This window comes from Carcharodon carcharias, chromosome 1 (genome assembly GCF_017639515.1).
Source record: "Carcharodon carcharias isolate sCarCar2 chromosome 1, sCarCar2.pri, whole genome shotgun sequence".
In the NCBI taxonomy this organism is placed as follows: Eukaryota; Metazoa; Chordata; class Chondrichthyes; order Lamniformes; family Lamnidae; genus Carcharodon; species Carcharodon carcharias.
Window position 1 is genome coordinate 82,611,394 of NC_054467.1, and position 18,732 is coordinate 82,630,125.

General features: G+C 41.2%; 1 protein-coding gene across 9 annotated transcripts in view; it reads right to left on the reverse strand.

Annotated features, from left to right (window-relative positions):
• Positions 1 to 18,732, reverse strand: part of trmt44 (tRNA methyltransferase 44 homolog) — a 62,522-nt gene that overhangs the window by 5,681 nt on the left and 38,109 nt on the right. For 4 of the 9 annotated variants that reach the window (XM_041189398.1, XM_041189348.1, XM_041189408.1 and 1 more), the window contains one exon: positions 14,060 to 14,200. The exons of 2 other annotated variants lie outside the window; for them this stretch is intronic. The gene's annotated coding sequence lies outside the window, so the exon portion shown is untranslated. Of the gene's footprint in view, positions 1 to 1,332; positions 2,004 to 14,059; positions 14,204 to 18,732 lie in introns of those variants that run through there. 3 more of the 9 variants (XR_005943288.1, XM_041189382.1, XM_041189357.1) reach the window with 3 other exon arrangements.

Sequence of the window (18,732 nt, forward strand, 5' to 3'; positions counted from 1 at the left end):
GCTACTGGGGGTAGCTGATAATTTAACTGACCAGCTGTCTCCATAAACCATGCATGCACAAAACATGAACCACCCTCATTCTCACCCCTGTGAAAATGGGAAGTTCAGGTTTTCAAGTACTTCTAGCATTTTCGCCATGACAGTGAGGCTCTCGGATGTGGCAAAAATCTGGGCCATAGAGGTTAAAATGTCATAGAAGAAATTTATGATAAATATATTTCTAACACAGTGGAAAACCAATCTGAATATAGAAAGCACACAGATCTAAAAAATAAATAAGAATGGCATAGACAGTATGAGAGCAGGCAAATGAGTAAAAAATTTAAGTCAGCATGGATTTATTAAAGGCAAATGATGCTTGACTAACTTGATTGAGTTCTTTGACGAAGTAACAGAGAGGGTTGATGAAGAGAATGTGGTTCATGTTGTGTATATGATTCTTCAAAAGCATTTGACAAAGTTCTGCATAATAGACTTGCTAGAGCCCATGAAATGAAAGGTGCAGTGTGGATACAAAACTGGCTATGCAACAGAAAGTAAAGATAAAGGTGAACAGTTGTTTTTCAGACTGGCGGGATGTATACAGTAGTCTTCCCCAAAAGAGTTATTCCCAAGCCATCCATTTACTAGACGTAAGGCCTGATTTGCTTCAAAGAAAACCATCAGGCAGTTCTGGGTTATCAGGTCAAACAGCCTGTGAGTAGTTAGACAGATAACCCTCTGGAAATTTGCCCTGATAAGCCCTAGATTTAAATTCCACATTCTGAAACAACAGGTTGTGATACTCAAGACATTGAAATAGTGATGCAACCACAAGCAGGGCAGTTATGATTATATAACAATACATGAAAATATGAAATCATTTTTACTTAAAGTAAAATAAAACAAGAACCTGCAGATCAATACCTCATTAGGCTATGTGAATCAGTTTTGGGTGGTTTAAGGATTGACACCCGCTGAATGGACTTCGCTTCCAGTTGAATGAAAACCTGTAAGCACCATTCAACTGTAAGCTGAACATTGCATGTCTATCAATGGTATCTAGCAGAATTCCACCCTTACTGATATTTTAGACATATTTTGGAGTGCAAAGTATCAAGCATGATGGGCAAGATATAGGTGTTAAAAAAGGGGAACATCTAAATTTCCTACATTACAACAATGACTACACATTAAAAGTACTTCATTGACTGTAAAGCACTTTGGGTTGTGTTGAAATTATGGATGGTGCTATATAAATGCAAGTCTTTCTTTTTATCATGCTGAATTTTGTCATTTATTTCTAATATATACAAATAATATCTTTTCAAAAATCAGATTTACAATGGATATTTTTGCTACCACCGCCAATAATAACTGGTTACTGCTTTTTGGCACCTGTGTTCAATTATTTTAGAATGCATAATTGTACTAAAAGCAGATTTTAAAAATGCTGTTGAAATTCTTGTTAAAACAAAACATAGGGCTTTGATTTTTATTCCTAGGCTGGTCAGTCAGGGAGTGACAACAGGCTGGCTTGGCCCTTTTTGACGGCTGGATCTCATTTTCATGCTGCTTACTGACCAAAACAACTGGGGAAATGGTTTCCGCCAGACGGAGAGTATTAAAATCAAGGTCACATGATCAAAGTCTTATACAATGCCAGGTGGGGAAAGATATTTGTTTCTCTTCACAGGGTGATTGAAGTGCCAGTTTGTGTGTCTGATGTTCCACATAGTGAGATCTCAGCACAGACAATGGGAACCATGGGAAAATTGCTGAGAAAATATGAGCCACCTCCTCACGAGATAGGATATAAGAGCAGAGGGTGTGGTGCTCTTGCACCCTCTAGTGGCCAATTACGATCTTTCAGTTAGAGAATGATGCACAATCCAGTGGGTGAGGAATCTCATAAAGGAGCTAGGCCAGTCATTTCTTGGAGCTGTCAATCCATTGCTGGAAGAGGGTTCCCAATGCTCTTGCAGCAAAGTTATAGCAGCAAAGTAAATTTCCAGACAAAAATTCTGAAAAATAAAGTTATTCTCAATTTATTTTCCTTTGTGCATTGTGAATTATTTACTTTCCTATATATATATATATATATAAATATAACTTTATTGCACTGGTAGCTGCTGAAATGTTGCATTAGTTGACTTATTGCACAGTCTCTGCAAAACTGACCAGAGAAACATATTTTTCTCATTGAGGTATCTGCTTGCTGCAGAGTCTGACAAACATAATTTCAAAAGACAAAATTTGCCCAAAGAACTTCAATCAGCTTCATGCTTTGTCTAAATCAGTGCTGCATCACATTATTAAATGTGAGTAATCAGTTAAGGGGGTCCAGGTGTTTTCCTCCAGAAGAAAGTGTTAGAAATAATCAACAAAATAATTTTCAAATACTCACTGCAAAATTGGAGACATCTGTATTTACTAAATGATATTTGCTGATTTCGTGTCTGAAGAGCTTTGCTTAAGTGTGCATGGTAAGTGGAAACAGAAATTACTTACAGCACCACATCTTTGGAAAGCCAGGAATGTTCTTGCAGACCAAAAAGCCCCAATTGTAATGCAGAGGCCAAGACCCCGCATGCCCATGATTTGATGACACTGGTTTGAAGAAAAGTATAGGAGTATTCCCTAATGTCCTGGCTGACATCTATCTCTCAATCAGCTTCACTAAAATAGATTATCAATTTCTTATCTCCATGGTTTTGAGGGGCCTTGTGTGTGCAAGTTGGCTGCTGCATTTCCTAAAATAAGTGATTTCAAAAAGTGTTGGCTGCAGTGTGCTTTGGAATGTTGTGAGGCGATGAGTGGCAAGAAAGGAGGCGTATGAGAGATGTCGGCTTCATAATACAAGGGAGAATTATGCTGAATGTAAAAATACAAGAAAGTGAAAAAGGAAACGAGGGACAAAGAAACAATACAAGGATAGATTGACTGCTAGAATAAAATGGAATTCAAAGGTCTTCTGTCGGCATATTAACAGTAAAAGTGTTTTCAGGGGAACTGTGGGGTCATTTAGGGATCAAAATGGATGCCTTTGCTGAAGTACTAAATTAGTACTTTGTACTATGTGCTGTGCTGTTTACTAAGCAAGTGTACGTTACCAAAGATATAGTAAACAAGGAGGATGCTGAAATAAAAAGATAAAGATGAGATACTAGAAATGCTGGAAGCATTTCAAGTGGATTAGCCGCCAGGTCCTGCGTTTCTGAGGGAAGTAAGCATAGAAATTAAGGAGGTTCTGGTCACAATCTTCCAATCCACATTTGATGCAGGGGTGGTGCCAAAAGACTGGAGGATTGCAAATGATACGCTCTTGTTCAAAAAATAGGATAAACCTGGCAATTAAGGGCCAGTCAGTTTAACATCAATGATGGGGAAGCTGTTAGAAACAGTAATCTTGGTGAAAACTGACATCCACTTGGGCATGCATATACTAAAAAGGAGCCCCAGCACAGATTTGTCCATCGTGTTTGACCAACCTGACTGTTTTTTGATGAGGTTAACAGAGAAGATGGATAAGAGCAGTGCAAGTTGATAAACATTCCAAGTCCAGTGCTGAAGAAGCATCATATTCGACTTGAAACACTAACTCTGTTTCTCACTCCACAGATGCTGCCAGATCTGCTGAGTATTTCCATCATTTTCTGTTTTTATCACAAAGGCATTCGATATTTTATCACACATTAGTCTTAGCAAATTTGAAGACAATGGGATAAAAGGGGCAGTTGCATCATGGATACTAAGTTGGCTAAGGGATAAAAAGCAGAGAGTCATGGTGAATGGCTAATTTTGAAACTGAAGGAGATATAGAGTGAAATTCCCCAAGGTTCAGTATTTTGATGTAATGAATGGGTCCTGGGAGGTACAGGGCACAATTTTGAAATCTGCAGAAGGTACAAAACTTGAAAATGTAATAAACAGTGAAGAAGACAATAATAGATTTCAAGAGAGCCTCGATAGACTGGCAGGGACACAACAGATGAAATTCAACACTAGGAAAGTGTAGGTGATACATTATGGTAGGAAGAATGAAGAAAGATAATACATACGAAACAGCATAATTTTAAAGGGCGTGCAAGAAGAGAGGGGCATAAGGGTGTTTGTGCACAAATCTCTGAAGGTGGTAGGACACTAATAAAGCAGTTAATAAAGCATATAAGATTCTGGGCTTCATAAGTAGGGGCACAGATTACAAAATTCAGAAAGTTATTTTTTGTGTTGTTCATTCATGGAATGTGAGCATCACAGGCAAGGCTGGCACTTATTGCCCATCCTTGTGCCTTTGAGAGGGCATGCCTGAAGTACTAAACCAGTGCTTTGCATTGCTGTTTACTAAGGAAGCACACTTTGCTAAAGCTATGGTGAACTGCTGCAGTCCATGTGATGTACGACAGTGCTACGAGATAGGGTGTTCCAGGATTGTGACCCAGCAACAGTGAAGGAACAGTGATACAGTTCCAAGTCAGGCTGGTGTATGGCTTGGAGGATGGTGTTCCCATGCATCTATGCCCTTGTCCTTCTAGGTGGTAGAGGTCATGGGTTTGGTCAGTTGCTGCAGTACATCTTATGGATAGTAGACACTGCTGCCATCGTGTATCAGTGATGGAAGGAGTGGATGTTGAAGGTGGTGGATGCTGTACCAATCAAGCTTTGTCCTGATGGTGTCGAGCATCTCGAGTGTTGTTGGAGCTGCACTCGTCTGGACAAGTGAAGAGTATTCCATCACACTCCTGACTTGTGGCTTGTAGATGGTGGACAGTCTTTGTGGCTAAACATGAAACAGATGACAACTGTGGAAACCTGAGAGTTATATAAACTGTACAAAATACAAGTTTGGCCCCAGCTGGAGTATTAGCACCAATTCTGGGCAGAACACTTTAGGAAAGAGATGAAGGTTTTGGAGAGGATACAGAAGAAATTTATTTGAATGGGATTATCGTTACACGGATAGAGTACAGATGCTAGGGCTGTTCTCCCGATAGCCGAGAAGGCTCAGAAGAGATTTGATGGAGGTGTTTAAAATCATTAAGGGTTTAAGCAAGAGTAAATAAAGAGAAACTGTTTCCAATGGTTGAAGGGTCAATAACCAGAGGGTAGATTTAAGGCAACAGGCAGAAGAACCAGAGGCAACATAAGGAAAAAGCTTTTTACACAAATAATGGTTAGAATTTGGAATGCACTGCCTGATGGTGTGATGGATGAAGAGTTACTCATAGTCTTCAAAAGGGAATCCAATAAGTATTTGAAGGAGAAAAATATTGCCAGGATATGGGGTAAAAAATGGGAGTGGGACTAACTGGATTGCTTCTCAAAAGCGTTGGTTTGGGACAGATGGGCCTCATTCTGTGCTGTACCTTGCTACGGGGAAGGAATTTGTTCATGTAGCACTGGTCCTAGTGGCATTACGTAGACTTACGTAGGTTTACCGAGGCAGACAATGCAGCAGGCTCACATGGCATTCTTCAATTATGTTAATGAATTTCTGCCCCCTTTCATTCTGTATATATGCAAGGTCTTTCTTTCTTTTATGACCTAGAAATAGTACATGTGGAACACTTATGATTGTAGATGAGTTGTCATGGCCCAGCCATCGTCAACTGCTTCATCAATGACCTTCCCTTCATCATAAGGTCAGAAGTATGGATGTTTGCTGATGATTGCACAATGTTCAGTACCATTTGTGATTCCTCAGATACTGAAGCAGTCCATGTCCATTTGCAGAAAGATTAGGACAACTTTTAGGCTTGGGCTGATGAGTGGCAAGTAACATTCACACCACACAAGTGCCAGGCAATGATCATCTCCAACATGAGAGAATCTAACCATCCTCCCTTGACTCCCAATGGTATTACCATCATTGAATCCCCCACTGTCAACATCCTGAGGATTGCCATTGACCAGAAAATGAACTGGACCAGCCATTTAAATGCTGTGGCTACAAGAGTAGGTCAGAGACTGGGAATTCTGGGAAGACTGACTCACCTCCTTACTCCCAAAGCCTGTCTGCCATATACAAGGCAAAAGTCAGAAGTGTAGTGGAATATTCTTCACTTGCCTGAGTGAGTGCAGACTCAACAATACTCAAGGAGCTCGACACCATCCAGGACAAAGCAGCCTTCTTGATTGGCACCCAATCCACCACCTTAAACATTCACTCCCTCCACCAGCGATGCACCATGGCAGCAATGTGTGCCATTTACAAGATGCATTGCAGTGACCCACCAGGGCTCCTTCGACAGCCTCTTCCAAACCCACAACCTCTACCACCGAGGACAACAGTAGCCGATGCATGGGAACCCCACCGCCTGGAAGTTGCCCTTGAAGCCAATCACCATCCTGACTTGGAACTATTGCTGTTCCTTCATTGTTATGGGTCAAAATCCTGTAACTCCTTTCTCAACAGCACCATGGGCATACCTATACCACAGGGACTGCAGCACTTCAAGAAGGCAGCTTATTCCCACCTTCCCAAGTACAATTAGGGATGGGCAATAAATGCTGGCCTAGCCAGTGATGCCCACATCCAGGAACAAATAAAAAAATTAATATACAGTATAGAACCACCCATACAACCCAAGTCATCTGTGATGTTTACACTCCAAATGAACATTTCTCCAAATCCTTGCACCCAGCCTCTCCCCGCACTCGCCATACCACCCCCTGCCCACTGCATCCTTCTATTCCCTTCTCCATCATGTATGCATTCATGCTTTAAGATTGCTGTACAAATATATTTAATGGATGCCTGACATGAATCCTTTGTAGAATTTTGAATCCTTCCATGTTTGAAATATCCTTTGCTTTCGATATTTTAACCTTACATTTCATTTTATATGTTTGACCCCTCAAATACAGAGAACATTGCCATTCACTATAAATTTATATATTTTTTTTATTCATCCACGGGATGTGTGCTTCACTGGCTGGGCCAGCATTTATTGCCCATCCCTAGCTGCCCTTGAGAGGGTGGTGGTGAACTGCCTTCTAGAACCCCTGCAGTCCATGTGGTGTAGGTACACCCACAGTACTGTTAGGGAGTTTCAGGATTTTGACCCACCAACAGTGAAGGAACAGTTATAGATATCCAAATCAGGATGGTGTGTGACTTGGAGGGGAACGTCCAGATGGTGGTGTTCCCATGTGTTTGCAGCCCTTGTCCTTCTAGATGGTAGAGGTCGTAGCTTTGGAAGGTGCTGTCGAAAGAGCCTTGGTGAATTCCTACAATGTATTTTGTAGTTGGTAAACACTGCTGCTACTGTGCGTCCATGGTGGAGTGAATGAATGTGTGTGGATATGGTGCCAATCGAGCGGGCTTCTTTGTCCTGAATGGTGTCAAGCTTGAGTGTTGTGGGAGCTGCACTCATCCAAGCAAGTGGGGAGTATTCCATCACATTCCTGACTTGTGCCTTGTAGATGGTGACAGGCTTTGGGGAGTCAGGTGGTGAGTTATTCGTCATACGATTCCTAGCCTCTGACTTGCTTTTGTAGCCACAGGGATTGTATGGCTAGTCCAGTTCAATTTCGGGTCAATGGTAACCCTGAGGAAGTTGATAGTGGGGATTCAGTGATGGTAATGCCATTGAACATCAAGGGGTGATGGCTGGATTCTCTCTTGTTGGAGATGGTCATTGCCTGGCAGTTGTGTGGTGCGAATGTTACTTGCCACTTTTCAGCCCAAGTTTGATGTTGTCCAGATCTTGCTGCATTTGGACACGGGCTGCTTCAGTGTCTGAGGAGTCACGAATGGTGCTGAACATTGTACAATCATCAGCGAACATCCATACTTCTGACCTTATGATGGAATAGAGGTTGACGATGAAGCAGCTGAAGATGGTTGGGCCGAGGACACCACCCTAAGGAATTACTGCAATGATGTCCTGGAGCTGAGATGACTGACCTCCAACAACCGCAACCATCTTCCTTCGTGCTTAGTAGGACTCCAACCAGTGGAGAGTTTTCTGGGCTCCTCCATCATGGAGGACAGGGATATTTGTGGAGCCTCCTCCTCCAGTGAGTTGTTTAATTGTCCACCACTATTCACGACTGGGTCTGGTAGGACTGCAGAGCTTGGTAGCACCACTACTAACCAAGCTGTCCGAGTCCTAAAAGACATAGCTGCTCAACAGGGTCTGTGCCAAGTGGTGAGGGAACCAACAAGAGGAAAAAACATACTTGGCCTCATCCACACCAACCTGCCTGCCGCAGATGCTTCTCCATGACAGTATCAGTAGGAGTGGCCACTGTACTGTCCTTGTGGAGACAGCATCCTGCCTTCACATTGAAGGTACCCTCCAACCTGGGGAAGATACAACACAGGACTACCTGTGCGTCAAACAGCATAAGCAGCCAGTGATAGACAGAGCTAAGCGATCCCACAATCAACAGATCAGATATAAGCTCTGCAGTCCTGCCACATCCAGTCATGAATGGTGGTGGACAATTAAACAGCTCATCGGAGGAGGAGGTTCCACAAATATCCCCATCCTCAATGATGGGGGAGTCCAGCACAGCAGTGCAAAAGATAAGACTGATGCATTTGCTACAATCTTCAGGCAGAAGTGCCGAGTGGATGCTCCATCTCCATCTCGGCCTCTCTGGAGGACCCCAGCATCACAGATGCCAGTCTTCAGATAATTTGATTCATTCCACATGATATCGAGAAATGGCTGAAGACACTAGATACTGCAAAGGCTATGAGCCCTGGCAATGGTACTGAAGACTTGTGCTCCAGAACTTGCCGTGCTTCTAGCCAAGCTGTTCCCTGTACACCTATGTGGAAAATTGCCCAGGTGTGTCCTGTACACAAAAAGCTGGACAAATCTAACCCAGCCAATTACCGCCCCATCAGTCTACTCTCGATCATCAGTAAAGAATGGAAGGGGTTATCAACAGTACTATCATGCGGCACTTAGTTAGCAATAACCCACTCACTGATGCCCAGTTTGGGTTCCGCCAGATTGACTCAGCTCCTGACCTCATTGGTTCAAACATGGACAAAAGAGCTGAACTCCCGAGGTGAGGTGAGAGTAACTACCCTTGATATCAAGACCATACTTGACAGACTGTGGCATCAAGGAGCCCTAGCAAAACTAGGGTCAATGGGTATCAGGGGAAAACTCTCCACTGGTTGGAGGCATACCTAGCACAAAGGGAGATGGTTGTGGTTGTTGGAGGTCAGTCATCTCAGCTCCAGGATATCACAGCTGGAGTTCCTCAGGATAGTGTCCTCGGCCAAACCATCTTCAGTTGCTTCATCAACGACCTTCCATCATAAGATCAGAAGTGGGGATGTTCGCTGATGATTACACAATGTTCAGCACCATTCGCAACTCCTCAGACACTGAAGCAGTCCATCCCAAAATGCAGCAAGATCTGGACAATATCAAGCTTGGGCTGACAAATGGCAAGTAACATTCGCACCACATAAATGTCAGGCAATGACCCTCTCCAACAAGAGAGAATCCAACCATCGCCCCTTGATGTTCAACAGCATTACCATCACTGAATCCCCCACTATCAACATACTCGGGGTTACCATTGACCAGAAACTCAATTGCACTAGCCATATAAATATTGTGGCTACATGAGCAGGTCAAAGGCTAGGAATCGTGCAACAAGTAACTCATCTCCTGACTCACCAAAGCCTGTCCACCATCTACAAGGCACAAGTCAGGAGTGTGATCGAATACTCCCCATTTCCCTGGATGAGTGCAGCTCACACAATACTCAAGAAGCTTGACACTGTCCAAAGCAGCTCACTTGTTTGGCACCACAAACAGATTCACTCCCTCCACCACCGACACACAGTCGTAGCAGTGTACACCATCTACACGATGCACTGCAGGATTTCACCAAGATTCCTTCGACAACACCTTCCAAACCCACTACCACTGCCGTCTAGAAGGACAAGGGCATCAGATAGATGGGAACACGGTCCATTCCAAGTCAATCACCATCCTGACTTGGAAATATATCGCCATTCCGTCAATGTTGTTAGGTCAAAATCCTGGAACTCCCTTCATAACAATACTGTGGGTGTACCTACACCACATGGGCTGCAGCAGTTCAAGAAGGCAGCCCACCACCACATTCTCAAGGGCAACTAGAGATCGGCAATAAATGTTGGCACAGCCAGCAAAGCCCACATCCCGTGAATAAATAAACAAAAAGTTAATTCTGCATGTCAGCCTAGCTTAAATGCATTTAAACATGTGTAGCATTTTTCCTATTCCTTATTGTGCCTAACTAACAAGGGAACAAAGAACTGATTTGCACTACATTATGTACACGTACCTGGTAATTAAAGAGGCCTATCTATCTTAGCGTCCATCTGAATGGAATGCTGAAAAATTTGTATGTTGTGAAATTAAACATGCTAAAATTGTCAACTGCACCTCAGTGAACAAACAAAATCATAAGGCTGAATGGTACAGTAGCATTTGAAATGTAAAGAGATGGGGCATGAGTTTCCATTAGGTTGTGCTCGTTTTTTCAGCACAGTTTGACCAAAGTCGATGCAAATTCAGTGTAACTGGAGTTTCCACTATATTTTGTGCTGGTTTAAAAAGTATTGTGCTAGCAGGCCCCGCCCACAAAACTGGCCACAAACCCATTTAAATTGATCACTGCAAGTTTCTACTAACTGTGCCCGTTTGATGTCTTTCGAGGAGACTCTTAAAATTAAGCTTTTTTTGGGCTCAAGGACTCTTCATTCAAAAGCTTCATTTTTAAAAAATTTCCAATGAGAAACTGATTACTTTACACCAGTATAACTAGTAAGAGATTTTGTATTGTTTTGGAGACATTTTCAGTTCTTTAAAATTGGGTTGCTCACAGGTGGTTGATTGACACTAAGGTTTATCACAAAAATAAACATATCTACAGTTGTATTAATAAAGCTGCACCAGTTTACCACATTTGAATATATCAAGAAATATCTTTTTAATGGAAATTTTAAAAAATACATTCTAAGATGTTGCCCAATTGCAGTGGCCAATGGTAGATTTTACATTTGATGATATGTAAATGAGATTAAGTAGAAAATTTGAGGGGAAACAAACATCTCAAAACTAAAGTCCAATATTCACCCAGATCATCGATTGTGCCAAAAGCAAAAACTACAGACCCAGAATCTGTATTCAGGTAAAACTGGGCCATCTGCTGGTTATTTAGTCGATGCTTGGTAATTCCAAATATTTTTGCACTTCAAATTTGAATTAATCCAATTAATTGAATTAATCAATATAAACAATACACAAACTAAGAATTATTGCTGAGATTCTAATTAACAGACGATTTTAAGTAAGGACTGAATTAAGAAGAATACATTGCCCCCTTCTCAGCTTGAAATAAGAGCTCTTCACTCCTGTTGTCAAGTTACTAATTCAAATTAAATCAAAAGGTCATGGATACAAATACTGTAGTAAAGAATTCAGCAAGTTGAATATCAAAATTAACTGTTGGCCGTGCTTTAAAAAAGTGTCAACTATTTTGTCAAGTCTGTAGTTTGCTTGCTGTTCAGGACTGTAAACACTGTTTGAGCAGCTTCGATTTTCTAAGTGACATTTTCAAAGGGTAGCCTTGGGTACCAATAGGAAAATAGTGTAGCTCACTGACAGGACACTCCATTCCTGTTGCTCAGAATTATTTATGGCTATAACATTTCAATCAAAGAGAATGAAAAAGTGAGAACCTTCTCTTAACCCTCTTCATATCAACGGGGAGGAATCTTTAATTGGAAGAGACTTGTGAGCTAGTGCATTGCCTGCAGTGAGGAAGGGTAGGAAATATCATTTAGAAAAACTTGTGGCGCACAACACAGGATGGAGGCTGCACGGGGGACCGGAAAACAAAGGCACCCAGGGGAGGCTAGCAAATTCTCATCTAATTCATTGTCTGCACCAAGGGAACAATAACACACAATACACTGAAAGAAGCTTTGTCCCATCCTGTTACTATTGCGAAAATGTCTAACGTCTCTTCAGTTATCTGGAAGACAGAATATAATGCCTCCAATATTTCAATTAGCCCTTGTGAGGGATCCAGTGCATTTGAGTATGATAGGAGCCAAGTCCTTCTGAATGAGAAGTCTCATGATCACCATACTTCTTGCATGTCTTGATTTTTTTTTTTAGTATGTTTATTTTTTTCATAAAGGAACTAAAAATTGAATATAACCACGAACAGTACATCATAGTTTATATGATGATCCAACCTATACTTACTACTATACAATCTATATACTTAAACTGCAAAGAAATCTTAATTTTTCTTTGAAGTACAAACATCAGAGCACCCAGTGTAATTGCTTCTATATACTGTAACTAGAGCATAATTCATGGTTTAATAAAAAGGTATTAAATGGCACTGTGTCAGGTAAATTGGATCAGTTTAATTTTGTAGTCTTCTACACCAAAGGTAACGGGATACTACTGGTTTCACTTTACCTGCATAAAGAGGAATCCAGAGCGCACGCAGATCTTGTACCTGATGACTATTTCAGTTTTTCTTTTACTGGCTAAATTATGAGCATTCCAATTCCTTATGAAACCACTTTACTTAGCCTTACCAATAAATATTGAATTTATTAAACACAATAATTACTCATTAACAGGTTAACCAACAATAAGTTTAGCATTTCTTTTTGGTGAAAGCCCTTTCTCGTCTGTGCATTCTGCTTCCAAACTACCTGATTAATCTAACACTAAACAGCGTATGTTGAATTTCATTTTTAAAAAAGACAGTAAAATGAAGGATGTCCGGTTGCAGTTACTTAAACAGCAACATATTTAGATTCTCACAGGAGTCTGCCATTGACTTTGTGTAATCATTCTTTTAGGTAGTCAATAACAACAATAATCTGAAATTATACAGTGGTAGAACATCCCAAAATGCTTGATGGAAACATCAGTTGACATTAAGTCTCATAAGGTGACATGGGGGAGAATTTTCTCCCCATCGGGCAGGGCGGTCAGGAGCGTGCGCGGAGCCGATCGCTACCATTTTATGGGCATTCCTTGTATGACACATGCCCGGCAATGCTGCCTGTGCAGGTGGCGGGGAGGGAGAGTCAGGGTCTGTGCTCTTTCGCATATGTGCGCGAAAGAGGGCAGAAAACTCCGAGGCACAAAGCTGCCTCAGGAAGATTAAGCGCGGTTGTGAAGTTGAAAAAAATAGAAAAAATAAAATTATTCAGACAGTGTCACATGAGCTGGGACATGTTTATGAACTTTCAAAATTTTTTATTTATTTAATAAAACCTTCATGAAACCTCATCCCACCTGTAGATGAGGTTTCATACAAAACGTGATGGCTGCTTGGGCTCTTCACCTGCCTGCCAACATTAAGGTTGGACAGGCAGCCCTGTCAATTTGTTTAATTGGTTGATTAATGGCCTTAACAGGCATTTGACAGTTCGTCGGGCACGCAGCTGACTCCGGTGCGTGCCCGCTGAACAGAAGATCGGAATGACACATGACTGACGTCACCGCGGGTCATTTTATGTGTCTGTGTGAGGGAGCCCACCCCTGAACGCCAAAGAGAAAATTCTCCCGACTAGGGCAGAAGCCCAAAAGCCTGTTCAAAGGGGTAGATTTTAAGAAACATCTTAAAACTGGGAAAAGAAGTGGAGAGATTTAGGGATGGAATTCTAGAGCTTGGGGCCTAGGCAACTGAAGGTATGGCCACCAAATGGTGGAGTGATTAAAATCTGGGATGCTTGAGGCCAGAATTGGTGTGGTTCAGATATCTCAAAGGCTTGTTGGGCTGAGGAAGATTAAAGGGAGGGGAAAGGCCATGGGAGGAATTTCAAAACAAAGAGGAGTTTAAAGCAAGGTTGTTCAAGACACAGCCACTTGGCATTTTTTTCAGAGTTTCTCTTGATCTCCCAGTGCAACATAGCCTCAAGGTTGGGACATCCCCTTCAGAAATTCTACCAATTCTACCCTCAATGGCATAGCATTGCTAATGTTAATTATACAAACATTTTTTAGAATCATTTTAACCTATTTGCCTGATTTACAGTGTGTCATAATCAGAGTCATTAATCACTTCTAAACAAAAAAACTACTCACAATCAAAGTACAATCTTATTAAAAAGCAGAATTAAAGTGTTGGATATCTTGGGGTAGAATTTCCACTTCGAGCACAATTAGGAAATTGTTCACAAAATCTGCTTGAAATTGGCCTGGTTAGGTTACACTTCAGGTTCCTGCTAAAATCAATTTGCATAATCACAAACAAAATCATTCATGGAATAGCATAATCAAGCAGTATAATACAAGGTAATTGTTTCCATTTCTTTCTTTCCATTAAATGGTAGCCCTTGAAGTATTTAAGAGAGCTAACCAAGTGCAGTTCTATGAATACAGCTGAAAATGGGTTTATCAGCAAAAATAGACATTTTAATAAGGGTATCCAATCCTTCATCTCAAAGTTACCTCATTTAAAATCACTGAAAATTACTTAAAAAATCTTTATTGAACCCTTTAATAGTTTTATGGGTATATATTTTGAGTAAATTAAATATTATTTGATATATAAGAACTTCTAAAACATGCCTACAAAAGTCTGTCAGCCTAAGAAAATTGGCACAATTTGAAGAGCCCTCCCTAACCAGTGCAATCTTGACCTGGGGTTGTGGCTAGTTTTGTAGGTAGAACTTGGCTTGATGAATTGAATCTTGAACCAGTGCAAGATATCATAGAAAACATGAACTAACTGATTTTGGGCATAATCACTTAACAGTTACAATTCCCTGATCTTTTGCGCCAGTATTGCCAAATCAGCCCAGATTGCACTGATATAATTATTGGCAACGTGACTCCCCCTCCACCCCCTTTATAGTATTGGTCTGCTACTAATTCAACTGATTGAAACAGAGTAGATTTGCATTGTGAATATTGCAATGCCACCGATGCTGCCAAGTGATGACCCAACTTAGTGTCATCAGGAGATACAAATTAAAATTCACACCACCAATCCAGCTCCAAAGATTGGGTAGCTATCATGTATATGACAAGTAGGCTTTCAAATTGTGGTTGCTTCTTGAAAGAGAATGACAATGCATTTAAAGTCTACCCCAATACAATGTTTCAGGCATGTGAGAAAATTCAACTTAAACAGTGCTGTCATTGATTCAGGTTTTATTTTGTAGTCCATTTTTGAATGAGAGGTCACAAAATCAAAATCCACTTAATCTTGGTGATACTTTCACTGCATATATAAAAAAGTCATCTTGGTTAAATTGAGGGTAGTAGGAAAATCTCATGAGAGGAGACAGTTTGAAATCTGAGAATCAACCATTCAGTGCAAATCAGCTTGGTCTTTCTTAAATAAAGGAAAAACACTCGGGCTGAATGTTCCAATTTTACAGGTGGAAGTCAAATTTGCCAGAAGTGGCTGTGTTGCCACCTTAAGGTTGACGTTGGGAGGCCTGAACCATTTTCAGTAAGGAACTCAAAAGGGCACCTTGCTGCAGTTCGGCAATTGTACAAAGGTGATATATGGGCTTACTTGTAGGCTGTGCACCAGGAGGTCAGATTGGGGGGTGGGGTTGGGCAGGGAATGGTGGTGGTTGAACAGGCTGACAGCAAATAGATCCATTCCTATGTCTTCGGGCTTCACCAAAAAGTTTGAAAAGTTCTTGGTCGCTTTTTTAAGCAGTCTGCAACAGTTCCTTTAAGGATTGCTGGTCAGGTTGCCCAAATCGTACAAATGGGCAGCGTATTTGTGGTGCATGCTCCGTGCATTTCTACCTGAAAATTTTAATCGGTTGGGGGGCATGTTCAGGGGGTATACAATCTGTATGGGGTCCTGAATTTTTTTGCAGCCTTCTGCATGTTTTTCGTGAGCAGGCTGCTTGTACATTTACATGCCTGTCTGAAAGTAAGGTCAGGCTAACCTTGGAAGTCAACTGGATGACAGTTGAGTGGCCAGTTATTAAAAATCACCGCTGTTGTACGCATTTAAAAGTTATCTTAAAGGATATGCTTAGTCATTCGAGTTGCAATCTTTTTACTATAATGGCCACTTGAGAAAGTAGGTCAACGGTTGTTTACTCTAAATATATGACTGTTCTATGACTGTTAACTTGCATCTTCATCTCTTGCAAAATAAATATGCTTAATATTTCAAACAAAAAGTGAGGTCTAAGATGATGCTCTATTGCTTTTGAAGACTGGAGTGAAATTTTAAGGCGGCATAAATCCAGTAATTGAAAACAATTATCAGATGGGGTTTGCTGTTCATTTTCCAGGTGCTTTACTGAAAGTTTACCTAGATCTCATGCACTTTCAACGGACACAGAACTAAAGAAGGCAGGTCGTTGTGGCTAGAATGCATAACATCTGACCAACGCAAAATGGTGTCAAAACTTTAGGGACAGACAATTTTTGTAAAGCTTTAAAAAAATCTAAACAGAAATGGATTTTGTTTGAAAAAAAATCTTTAAAACCGAAATCAAAATCAAGTTCTTTCCTGTACACTAGAAATAACCTTTTGTCGTAGATATTTCTCCACAGGAACATGGGAATTGCTATACAAAAAAAACGGCCAAGGTTCATCAAGTTCAACTTCTACTATGCTGATAGTAGATATAACAATAACAGAGATTTTGACTAATTCTGGCAATAATCTCTATCAAATAGTCTACAACAGACCCATTCATGAGTTGAAGAAAAGTGGTGGAAAGCTTAGAGAACCATGGATCCAAATTTATCTATTCCTACCAAGCATGCTAGACTTAAAATATAGCATCTCAAATTGCTCATATATTGTATGCTTAAATATTATTTTCTGGAAGAAATCTCTCCATTTACAATTTCATGAATCAACACTTTCCCTTAACATCTCCCTAAGGAACCTTAAGTTACCACTTAAGCACTTCCAGCACTTTGTTCTTTAAGGTTTTTAACATCAGCAATATTTTATTTCTGTTTTAGAATGCTGAATTGAATAGCTTAATCAGCGGACTGTAAGTTGGAGATTATTATGCTCATAATAGATGATGCCTTTATGTTCTGTGTCTAATTTTGATCATGAGCAGAAAGGAGAGATTCAAGCTCTAAGACTGTGTGGAGAAGAGTCACAGGACTGACATCTGGCATCATGTAGTGAGTTACAAGAATGTGAGCCCTTTAACCTTGAAAAGAAACAGCGAAGATGTCAAAGATAGTAGCTGGTGTAAAAAAGATAAAATCTGAGACACTGGTTCAAGTTATACCATCAGAGTGGGGCAAAGAAGCATAGGTTCAAACTGGCAAAAAGCAAGTCAAGGGCTAATATTAGGAAGTTCTTCACCGATGGAACGAACTGCATGGTTGGACAGTAGAAACAAAGAAAAAACTTGAATAGTTTAACAGCTAGATTCTACAACAGCAGACAAGATTTTTCTTTCCTGGTATACGAGCTCTGGTTTCCGTATCATTACTGTCAGAAATCTTTGTACTAGCACTGAAGCTCATGATGTTACACCTCAAAATTTAGCATTATCCAAAAGTTAAGCTTCTTTTATGGAAATATGGTGCAAAAGATACAGGACTGTACTTCACCCATCGGTACTTCATATTTCTTTTTCCTTTATAATGGCTAAGTACTTGCTGAAAAATTGTAACTGCCAAATCATCTTTAAATGTTGAGATAAGTACTTACAAACTGATGTCATATTTGTTTTTATTAACAGTATTCTCTCAAGAACTCCAGAGGGAAAATTTTCTCAGTCGGGTGGGCCGGTCGGGACAGACTGCGGAGCCGATTGCCGTCATTTTACGTGGGCGGGCCAATTAAGGCACCACTGTACCACTCAGTGCTACCTGTGTGGGTGGGAGGGACGAGGGAGAGTCGGAGCCTGCGCTCTTTCAAGCATGCGCGCAAAAGAGCGCAGAAATCTCTGAGGCACGGAGCTGCCTCAGAGAGATTCAGAACATACTGAGAATTTTTAATAAAGATAAAAATTACTTACACATGTTCCCTCATATGATAGTGTCACATGAGCTGGGACATGTTTATGAAATGTGAGAAATTTATTTATTAATTTAATAAAGCCTTCATGAAACCTCATCCCGCCATTGTTGATTGTTGTAAAAACTCATCTGGTTCACTAATGTCCTATAGGGAAGGAAATCTGTCGCCTTTACCTGTTCTGGCCTACATGTGACTCCAGATCCACAGCAATGTGGTTGACTCTTAAATGTCCCAGGCTCTGAAGTGGCCTAGCAAGCCACTCAGTTGTAACAAACCACTACAAGGGCCACCGGGCATCAACCTAGGCACCAGAAACGACAACGACAATGGCACTCTCAGCCCTATCGACCCATCTGGGGGCTGGTGCCAAAATTGGGAGAGCTGTCTCACAGACCAGTCAAGCAACAGCCTTACATAGTCACCCTCAAGGTATCATACCGTGCAGGTAATGTCCCAGACTTGACCATCACCATCCCTGGTGATGTCCTGTCCCAACAGCAGGACAGACCTAGCAGAGGTGGCGGCACAGTGGTACACTGTCAGGAGGGAGTTGCCCTGGGAGTCCTCAGCATCGACTCTGGACCCCACGAAGTCTCATGGCATTAGGTCAAACATGGGCAAAAAATCCTCCTGCTGATTACCACTTACTGCCCTCCCTCAGCTGATGAGTCAGTGCTCCTCCATGTTGAACATCTTGGAGGGAGCACTGAGAGTGGCAAGTGCGCAGAAAGTACTCTGGGTGGGGGACTTCAATGTCCATCACCAAGAGTGGTTCTCTTT